Raw genomic sequence first — 12,129 nt, 5'->3', positions numbered from 1 at the left:
TCATTTAAATTATAGTCATGGCAGCATTGCATAATTAGCATTAGAGCTATATTTGTAGAACAGCACAACATAATTTAATTTTGAGCTATATTTGCACATCATCTTTTGAATTAGGGCCATAGTCACACAACCGTGTTTCCCATCAGGGCCCTAGCAGCACAACATAATTTGAATTAGAACCATAGCAGCACAGCATTATTTGAATTGGAGTCATAGTAGCACACCATTGTTCTGCTAACTGTTGTGCTACCATGACTCCAATTCAAATAATGTTGTGCTACTAGGGCCCTGGTGGGATACACTGTTCTGCTCCTATAGCTCTAATGCTAACGGTGTTTCACATCAGGGCTATATAGCAGTGCAACATAATCTGAATTATAGTCATAACAGCACTGTAATTAGCATTAGAGCTATAGTTGCAGAACAGTGTTTCACACCAGGGCCATAGCAGCACAATAATAATTTAAATTAGAACCATATTTGCACAACATCTTTTGAACTAGTGCAATGGCAGCACAACAGTGTTTCCCATTAGCGCCCTAGCAGCACTACCTAATATACATGAGCGCTTCAGTGGAACAACATAAATTGAAATTGGGCCATGGCGTCACAACAGTGTTTTACATCAGGGCCCTAGCAGCACAACATACTTTGATTTAGAGCCATAGAAGCACAACGTAATTTGAATTAGTGATAGTTGGGCAACATAATCTGAATTATAGTCATGGCAGCACTGTGTAATTAGCATTAGAGCTATAGTTGCAGAACTATGTTGTGCTACTATGGCTCTAATTTAATATATGTTGTGCCTCTAGGGCCCTGATTTGAAACACTGTGCTGCTAGTGTAGCTCTAATGCTAACTGTGCTTCACGTCAGGGCCCTAGCAGCACAACATGGGTAGCATTAGAGCTATAGTAGCAGAACTGTGTTTCAAATCAGGGCCCTAGAGGCACAACATAATTTGTATTAGAGCCATAGTAGCACAACATGATTTAAATTAGTCATAGTTGGCTGACATAATTTGAATTATAGTCATAGCAGCACAACATAATTAGCATTAGAGCTATAGTAGCAGGACAGTGTTTCACATCAGGGCCCTAGAGGCACAACATATATTAACTTAGAGCCATAGTTGGCCCACGTGATTAGTATTGGAGTCATATTGGCGTTACATAATTAGCATTAGAGCTACAGTGGCACATCAGTGTTTTACATCAGGGCCAGGACAGCACAGCATGAATTGAATTTGGGCCACAGTAGCGGAACAGTGTTTCCCACTAGGGCCATAGCAGCATGCCATCATTTGAATTAGAGCCATAGTAGCACAACATAATTTGAATTAGAGTCATAGTTGGCTAACATAATTTTAATTAGTCACATCAGCACTACATAATTAGCATTAGAGCTACTGTAGCACAACAGTGTTTGACATCAAGGCCCTAGCAGCACAACATATTTTAAATTGGAACTACAGTAGCACACCATCATTTGACCTAGAGCCATAGTTGGCCAAAATAATTTGAATTAGAATCATAGTAGTGCAACGGAATTAGCATTAGAGCTATAGTTGAAGAACATTGATCCACATCAGGGCCATAGCAGCACAACATACTTCCATTCAGAGGCATAGTAGCACAACAGAATCTGAATTAGGGCTATAGTAAAACAACATAATTTGAATTTGGGCCATGGCCGCACGACATAATTTATATTACTGCCAATTAGAAATCATGGAGGGGTCTGAAATTGTCGTCGTAGGTGCATGTCCACTGTGAGAGACATAATCTAAAAAAAAAAAATCCAGAAATCACAATATATGATTTTTAAACTATTTATTTGTATGATACAGCTGCAAATAAGTATTTGAACACCTGTCTATCAGCTAGAATTCTGACCCTCAAAGACCTGTTAGTCTGCCTTTAAAATGTCCACCTTCACTACATTTATTATCCTAAATCAGATGCACCTGTTTGAGGTCGTTAGCTGCATAAAGACACCTGTCCACCCCATACAATCAGTAAGAATCCAACTACTAACATGGCCAAGACCAAAGAGCTGTCCAAAGACACTAGACACAAAATTGTACACTTCCACGAGGCTGGAAAGGGCTATGGGGAAATTGCCAAGCAGCTTGGTGAAAAAAGGTCCACTGTTGGAGCAATCATTAGAAAATGGAAGAAGCTAAACATGACTGTCAATCACCCTCGGACTGGGGCTCCATGCAAGATCTCACCTCGTGGGGTCTCAATGATCCTAAGGAAGGTGAGAAATCAGCCAAAAACTACACGGGAGGAGCTGGTCAATGACCTGAAAAGAGCTGGGACCACCGTTTCCAAGGTTACTGTTGTTAATACACTAAGACGTCATGGTTTGAAATCATGCATGGCACGGAAGGTTCCCCTGCTTAAACCAGCACATGTCCAGTCACGTCTTAAGTTTGCCAATAACCATTTGGATGATCCAGAGGAGTCATGGGAGAAAGTCATGTGGTCAGATGAGACCAAAATAGAACTTTTGGGTCATAATTCCACTAAACGTGTTTGGAGGAAGAAGAATAATGAGTACCATCCCAAGAACACAATCCCTACTGTGAAGCATGGGGGTGGTAGCATCATGCTTTGGGGGTGTTTTTCTGCACATGGGACAGGGCAAATGTATTGTATTAAGGAGAGGATGACCGGGGCCATGTATTGCGAGATTTTGGGGAAGAACCTCCTTCCCTCAGTTAGAGCATTGAAGATGGGTCAAGGCTGGGTCTTCCAGCATGACAATGACCCGAAGCACACAGCCAGGATAACCAAGGAGTGGCTCTGTAAGAAGCATATCAAGGTTCTGGCGTGGCCTAGCCAGTCTCCAGACCTAAACCCAATAGAGAATCTTTGGAGGGAGCTCAAACTCCGTGTTTCTCAGCGACAGGCCAGAAACCTGACTGATCTAGAGAAGATCTGTGTGGAGGAGTGGGCCAAAATCCCTCCTGCAGTGTGTGCAAACCTGGTGAAAAACTACAGGAAACATTTGACCTCTGTAATTGCAAACAAAGGCTCCTGTACCAAATATTAACATTGACTTTCTCAGGTGTTCAAATACTTATTTGCAGCTGTATCATACAAATAAATAGTTAAAAAATCATACATTGTGATTTCTGGATTTTTTTTTTTTAGATTATGTCTCTCACAGTGGACATGCACCTACGATGACAATTTCAGACCCCTCCATGATATCTAAGTGGGAGAACTTGCAAAATAGCAGGGTGTTCAAATACTTATTTTCCTCACTGTGTATATATATATATATATATATATATATATATATATATATATATATATATATATATATATATATATATATATATATACAGAGCGCATTGGAGCTATAGTAGCAGTACAGTGTTTCACAACAGGGCCATAGTAGCACACCATGATTTGAATTAGAGCCTTAGTAGCTGAGCATCATTTGACTCAGAGCCATAGTTGGCCAAGATCATTTGGATTAGAGTCATAGAGGCACAACATAATTAGCATTAGAGCTATAGTAGCAGCACAATGTTTTACATCAGGGCCTTAGTGGCAAAACATTTTAAATTAGAGCCATAGTAGCACAGCATTGTTAGCATTAGAGCTATAGTAGCAGAACAATGTTGTGCTACTATGACTCTAAATCAAGGTATGTTGTGCTGTTAGGGCCCTGATGTGAAACACAGTTAGCATTAGAGCTATTGTAGCAGTACAGTGTTTCACATCAGGGCCCTAGTAGCACAACATAAATTGACTTAGAGCAATAGTTGGCCCACATGATTTGTATTGGAGTCATAGCAGCACTACATAATTAGCATTAGAGCTATAGTAGCAGCACAGTGTTTCACATCAGGGCCCTAGAGGCACAACATATATTAACTTAGAGCCATAATTGGCCCACATGATTTGTATTGGATTCATATGGGCATTACATAATTAGCATTAGGGCTATAGTAGCAGCACAGTGTTTTACATCAGGGCCCTAGAGGCACAACATATTTCAAATTAGAGCCATGGTAGCACAACGTAATTTGAATTAGAGTCATAGTTGGCCAACATAATTTGAATTATAGTTATAGCAGCACTACATAATTAGCATTAGAGCTATAGTAGCAGTACAGTGTTTCACATCACGGCCCTAGCAGCACAACATAATTTGTATTAGAGTCATAGTAGCACAACATAGTTAGCATTAGAGCTATAGTAGCAGATCAATGTTGTGCTACTATGACTCTAACTCAAGTTATGTTGTGCTGTTAGGGCCCTGATGTGAAACACAGTTAGCATTAGAGCTATAGTAGCAGTATAGTGTTTCACACCAGTGCCCTGTAGCCACATCAGGGCTGGGGTCCCTAGCAGCACACCATAATTTGAATGAGAGCCATAGTAGCACAACGTACTTTGAATTAGAGCTATATCAGTACTGCATAATTCTTATTAGAGCTACAGTAGCGGAACAGTGTTTCCCACTAGGGCCATAACAGCACAACATGATTTGAATTAGAGCCATGGTAGCAGAGCATCATTTGACTTAGAGCCATAGTTGGCCAAGATCATTTGGATTATAGTCATAGCAGCACTACATAATTAGCATTAGAACCATAGCAGCACAGCATTATTTGAATTGGAGTCATAGTAGCACACCATTGTTCTGCTAACTGTTGTGCTACTATGACTCCAATTCAAATAATGTTGTGCTACTAGGGCCCTGGTGGGATACACTGTTCTGCTCCTATAGCTCTAATGCTAACGGTGTTTCACATCAGGGCTATATAGCAGTGCAACATAATCTGAATTATAGTCATAACAGCACTGTAATTAGCATTAGAGCTATAGTTGCAGAACAGTGTTTCACACCAGGGCCATAGCAGCACAATAATAATTTAAATTGGAGCCATATTTGCACAACATCTTTTGAACTAGTGCAATGGCAGCACAACAGTGTTTCCCATTAGCGCCCTAGCAGCACAACCTAATATACATGAGCGCTTCAGTGGAACAACATAATTTGAAATTGGGCCATGGCGTCATGATTCACTTAAAACCCGTCCATTTTTATTAAATATAAAAAAGGCGAAATTTAAACTGTATTTAAAAATGTATTCACTATGTCCTTTCTTTAGTCAGATATTTAAAAAGCAAATCCACCAAAAAATAAACATTAAACATTTGTTTTTACTAATAAAATCTGCCATGAAACACAGATCCGACAAGTTAAAATCGTACGTGTGGAAACAGAGCAAACATATCAAAAGTACCGCACGACAAGTTGCAATGTCTCATATCACCACTAGATGGTAGCATTTTACTACTACAAAAATCGCCGATGTCTAGTTTTTTTTTTTTTTTTACCTCAAATTTCATTAAAATTACACTGAAACTGTACAAGAGTCTGTTATTATCAATATAATCATCTTATTAATAATATAATAATAATAATAATAATCATGATAATAATAATAATAAATCTAGCAATGTATTCTTACACATATCATCACCAACAAAGTCCATGTGACATTTACAAACATGACTTTCTGTCACATATTCAAACCAATTTTCATCTAATAATATTCTACATATATACAAAAATAGGATAGCTATTATACAATTTTTAAATATATAATTTAATAAAGAATATATAAAAGTCACAACGATTTTTATTATTCCTTTTTTTTATTTACTTAATTATTCATGATTCACTCAGAACTCGTCCATTGTTATTAAATATAAATATAAAAAAGGACAAAATTTAAACTTTATTTAAAAACGTATTCACGACATCCTTCATTTAGTCGGATATTAAAAAATAAATCCACCGAGAAATAAATATTAAACATTTCTTTTTACTGAATAAAATCTGGCATGAAGCACAGGTCCGACAAGTAAAAACCATCCGTGTGGAAACAGAGCAAAAATACCAAAAGTACCGCTCGACGACAAGTTGCAATGTCTCATATCACCACTAGATGGAAGTATTTTACTACTACAAAAATCGCCGATGTTCAGATTTTTTATATTTTACCTCAAATTTCATTAAAATTACACTTAAATTGTACAAGAGTCTGTTATCAATATAATCATATTTCTAATAATAATAATAATAATAATAATAATAACAATAATAATGATAATAATAATAATAATAATGAATCTAATAATGTATATTGTATCTAACAATATTCTACATATATAAAAAATAAGATAGCTATTATAACATTTTAAAATATATAATAGAATAAAGAATATATAAAAGTCACAACGATTTCATTCATTTTATTATTTGCTTAATTATTCATGATTCACTGAGAACCCGTCCATTTTTATTGAACATAAATATAAAAAGAGTGAAAATAAAACTTTAAACGCAAAAAAATTTATTCAAGACGTTCTTGCTTTAGTCGGATATTTAAAAAATAAATCCACAGAAAAATTCTCATTAAATATTTGTTTTTACTGATGCGCCAAGTCTCAAATCAGCAATGAAATCTGCCGTGAAGCGCAGGTCCGACAAGTTAAAACCGTCCGTGTGGAAACATAAAAATATCGAAAGTAAAGCTTGCGACAAGTTGCAATGCCTCATATCACCACCAGGCGGTAGCATTTTACTACTACAAAAATTTCCGATGTTCAGTTTTTTATTTAACTGATTAAAATTACACTTAAACTCTACAAGAGTCTGTTATACTTAATACAATTATCTATCTATCTATCTATCTATCTATCTATCTATCTATCTATCTATCTATCTATCTATCTATCTATCTATCTATCTATCTATACAGATGTGATTGTGTGTGTACATGTATGCTGTACAAACACTTGTTCATGTGGTAGCGCAGTACATTTATACACGTCGTGAATAACTATGTTGCATTAAAGGTTTTGGATGACACAAACTGCATGGAGTTCAGTGAGGGTGGAAGCTGGGTCTTGATGTGCTTCATGAGGAGCCTCTTGAAGCACTTCCTCACGATGGGTGTGAGCGCGATGAGACGGTAGTCATTGAGGCAGGAGACTGTAGACTTTAGCACAGGGATGATGGTCGTCGTCTTGAGGCACGTAGGAACAAAGTTGCAGCTCAGGAAGATGTTGAAGATGTCGATGAAGACATCTGCTATCTGCTCTACACATTCCCTGAGCACTCTGCCTGGAACCTTGTCTGATCCAGTAGACCTCCATGGGTTTACTCTACTCCGTGGGTACACACTATTGCGGTCATCCACTGTTTCTGGTTGGAGCGTGTAGTGATGGTCTTGGAAATGATCACGTGATCAACGCACTTGTCCCGGTCAGTGCACACAAAACAGTCCTGAAGAGCAGAGGCGCCTCCTGCTGGCCAGGTTCTTACCTGTTTCAGAAGCGTTTAGGGTTTAGAGCGTCTGATGAGCGGTCTGTATGCTGGAATTAGCATCACAGAGATGTGGTCTGAGTAACCGTGTGTCTTTCCTTAATTCCTGCCAGGAAATCAACGTTGTGTTCATCTAAACAGCTCCAGGTTTCACCCTGAGTGAGTAGAAACTAACAGAGATTGAATTAAGAAAGAAAGGAGATTAGGGTAAATCTTTCCTATAGTTGTGAGGTGACTGATACACAAAGTCATGGAGCAGTTCGACACTGGGGAGAGAATCAGATAAATGAAAGTAGAAAATGTGATAAAAAACCTACATTTTATTGTAAGATTTGAGCCATTATCATTCAGATGCACAGTGTAGCAGCAATGACACAAACTTCACTTCACAACAAAAGCACAAAAATGAATAAACTAAAGAAAAACAGTTTAAATTCGAAAAATAAGAAAATACAATGTTATTTAAACTTTACAGAATTTTTTTTATTTTTTGTCATTTTTTGCATTGTTTAGAGTTTAAATGAATTAATACATAAAAAAGTTCACATAAATAAATTTGTGTGCGGAGGCAAAAACAAAACCAAAAAAATTACAAGACATTATTGAGCACCGTAAACGACCACGTGACCACCAGGCTACAGTGCAGGTCCTGTGATGACGTCACATAATGGGCGCTACATACTCAGTACATGTCCCGCCCCTTATCATATATGATTGGCTAGGACATTAAGCAACTCATGCGCTGATTGGACAGTTTACATACATACTAACCAGTGGCTGATAATCACAAGGCAAAAAGTTCACTTATTTTGCATCTTATATGTTCCAACAGAATATTGTGAGGGACACATATGCTGCAATAAACACATACAAAATGCATAATATGAATGTATTTTTAATCATATATGTTCTATAAGTCCTACATATGACTAAAACCTTATAGATGTTCATGATGTAAAAACACAGGGAAAGATAATTGAATATGAAATCTGTACTTCACTCATGACTTTGCTCTTATCTTCACCTACGTGTGGTCTTTATGCCTATAGTCAATAATAGTCATACTGTATACTGATTTTCACATTTAGATACGATACAACATTTAAACTACACACACAAGCACACATTTTAATTACTAAATTATTTACAACAATGACTTTCTGTCACATATTCAAGCCAATTTTTAACCCCTTCATTTCTAGCATTTTAGGTCACTGTTCTAGAAATATTTTTGATTTAACTTTGATTATTTACAACAATATGTTCTGATTTGTTACAAACAACAATGAATGTAAATACATGGTCTCATAATGTCATTGCTGTCTTTCAAATCCTGTAGGAAAATAAACAGTCTTTATGAAGGTTAATGATATTTTGACAGTAGATCCTCGAACCAGCTTCTGCACTGTACAGTTTCCACATTTTTCTGACTGCATATAGGCGATGTTGGTCATCACTGACACAGAGAAGGTATGAAAACATAAAAAATACTGCCATCTTTTAATATAACAAAAGAGTTGTTCATTTTCTTTGTCTTTGTATATGTTTGGCTGTGAATGACTTCTCCATTGACAAATCTTCTGTTGTAGTAGCTGCCAGTAGAGGTCACGGGTACATCTAGCAATGCATGTAATGTGTTCATATCATTTTCAGACACAGGCCTAATCTTTGGCACTCCAAGTGCAGTCACTCTGTCATATCTAGCACAGATCCTTATGTGATGTTTACTGGAGGTCATTTCTATGTAGAATGATTTTATTTTAGGTGAGACATCAGGATACAGCAGGATAGCTATGTAACATTTCCTTTTGCCCTGTCTTAGCACTCTACACAGGGGACTTAAAAGATACAGCAGGCCTTAGCTATGCGTGGCAATGCACAAGACCATGCTACTCTTTTGTAAATCTGCTGAGGTACTGCATTACTGATTTTTACTTGCTTAAGCAAGTAGCCATTATAATTCTCAAACATGAAATCAGACTGGGCATAGAGAGGACCTACATTCTCAACACTTTCTCAAATGCAGGAGCACATTGTAGGTCATCTGATCTTCACCATACAAAGACTGAACTGATTTAACATAAAGCTCAAGAGCCTCATGAGCATGGTCAATATCTTCTTGACAAATGTCTGAACCTAGCAAAATGTACATGTAAAACCCAGTGGCAAAGATACTTGTTTGGACATTTCCCCTTCAGGACTGGCAAACTGTAATATTAAAGCCATTTCTGCCATTTGGGAGCTTTCCAAAACCTACGCTCAACAATAGACCGTGGGATTCAGGAAAAAAAGCTTGGAAGCTTGATTGCTAAAAGATTTTCATCTACTCTTGAATTGTTCAAACCAGTATACCATGGTTGACTGTAGCTTTTAGAATTAAACCATGAAGTGGCTATTAGCAGCCAAACCCTCAGCAACACACGATACATGTAATCAGGGACCACACCATTGATCAGGTGAAAATTGGGTCCACAATTAGAGATGCCCCTTTTATGCCCAAAATGCTGTGTTTGGTATTTTTGCCAATCTCACCTATTTGCACAGTTGTGTTGTGATCTCTAAGGTCTGGCATCTCCTCCAAACAAGGATACACTCGAACAGTCCCAGTGCCTTTTCTCACTTGAACACCTGGATGAAGACTGTTTGAAATTTTGCAGCAAAGGTCGTGCAACAGCATCACATACAGCACATAATGCATAGACCTTTGTGGTTTTAATTAATTAATCTACTGGATCTTGCCATTAAGGTCTCGTTTGTCCAAGAATTTAGCATTCCTCCACAAAAGGTTTGAGGAAGCTAGTCATTAGTGGTTCAGATGAGCCAAACCACAAGGCATATAGTAGACATTTTTATCTCTTTTCTCAGGGGGTACTTCTTTAACAAATCATAGTAAGGGCCAAATGCTGAATTTTTATGACTGGAACACAGAAAAGAAAGAATCGCTAACTGCTTTCAGATATTTGTACAACTTCCCATCAGAAATATCCGTTATTTCATCCCTGTTTTGGTCATTGTAAATCTTTTTGAATTCATTCTCCAGAAGAGCTTTAAATGGATCCCTCAATGGTATACAAATAAAAGACTGACCAAATTCTACACTTTGTCTCACAGTTTGTGTTGATGAGCAAATCTGGCATTTTAATCCACTGTCCTTAGACACTGAAAAGCCAATGTAAGAGCTGCAAATGCCACAATAAGGAGGATATTCTGATTTGTAGACAAAACCAATTTAAACACCTTTTCTAGAATGTACTTGCTACGTGGGACGCTTGCAGCATCCCCACTAAATAACCTTAACAGCTTTAGTAAGTCCTCCATTAAAGCCCCTGTTACATTGTGCTTCATAGGAAAGCAACTATGTTCATCCAACTGTTATCTGTGACATGGTTATTTGAGAAACCTGACGTGGCCCAGTTGATATTCAATAACAAATGGAAAAAGAACAAAATAAGGATCATATTTAAAGTATTTACTAAAAGATTTGTGTTAAGCTTTAATGTTGATCTACTTATTTTTAAACTCGACAACATTGCATTCCGCTATGTCCTGAATTACGCATCACATCTTACGTTCAGTTTATCTACACATTTAGAGACGTACAAAATGTGTGTATGTAACAAAATGTGAACCAAAATGACATACAAATGTCCTTATTTACCTGCACCTCTGATGAAGTCCCCTCTTCTGCACTTTCTGATGGATGAGACACAGGGCTGTAACCCTTAAAAGACTTATAGAAGATATACGAGTTGAACTATCAATAGAAAATATAGCAATAAAAACATGTAGAAATATAGCTAAAATAGAAATATGAAAATGTTTACCTGTATTTTTTTGAATATAGACTCCTCAGTCCTCAGTGAAAGATTGACCTGGATTAGGGGACAAAATGAACTGATAAATGTGAATATGAAGAGAATGTTATTTAAGAAATAAAGATTCAAGTATTAAAAGATGGTTCTTTTCGAGGGAGGGAAACTCACATTAGTGTTTAAAGATCGTGACTGTTTGTCGACATCCTCAACAGCAATTTGGTAAATCACAGTGATGAATTTAAGTTTAAATCCAAACCCCATGTGTAATTAAAGAAACTCTTTAGACAAAACTGACAGTCCAGTGGATGCATTAAGAACAGAATTTAGTAAAGATTTAGACTAAGATTTAATTTGATACTGAATGATGGTGTGTTTTTTTCTAAATATTGATCAGTTGACTTTTAATTGGTCTTTATCTAAATTGTCCTACAGCTTTATTTTGTATTTTCTTGGTAAAATCAATGGTAAAAACTTATTTTTATGATTTTCACACGAGTGTGTTGTGGCATTGTGCTTACAATTGCAGTTGTGTCAAAATCTATTGTTTAGTACATGGTATTATTATTAACCCAAACCAAGACAGACATCTTTTATTATTGTTCTTTACAAACAAAAAAAATAGTACACTTCTGCAAAGCACTTCCTGTGTGAAGTCCAATCAACACATCTGTTTCCGATTTAGCGAGTTAGAGAAATGTAAACAATGTGTGATTCTACTCAAGAAGTTCAGTATGAGTGCTCTACTGGGATTATAGGAACTTGTGTTATGTCTTTCAACCATTCACAATATGCAGAGTTACTGAACTGTTGTAAAAGTAAGCATGTAGTAAATGTGTATTTATTTATTTATGTATTTTTTTTATACATTTATTTTGTTCCAAGTCCGTTTTGACTTGCATCAGCCGCTATATGTTTGTCAAACATGCCATCATCAGTGGACCCCTGACTGAA

General features: G+C 36.8%; 1 protein-coding gene across 1 annotated transcript in view; it reads right to left on the bottom strand.

The window, feature by feature from the left end:
* Nucleotides 1-12,129, bottom strand: part of LOC310738041 (uncharacterized protein) — a 924,051-nt gene that overhangs the window by 865,274 nt on the left and 46,648 nt on the right. The window lies entirely within an intron of this gene.

The sequence above is a fragment of the Silurus aristotelis genome (assembly GCF_946808225.1).
Source record: "Silurus aristotelis genome assembly, chromosome: 15".
In the NCBI taxonomy this organism is placed as follows: domain Eukaryota; kingdom Metazoa; phylum Chordata; class Actinopteri; order Siluriformes; family Siluridae; genus Silurus; species Silurus aristotelis.
Note: the sequence above shows the minus strand (reverse complement) of the source record. Positions and strands in the feature narration are given on the sequence as shown.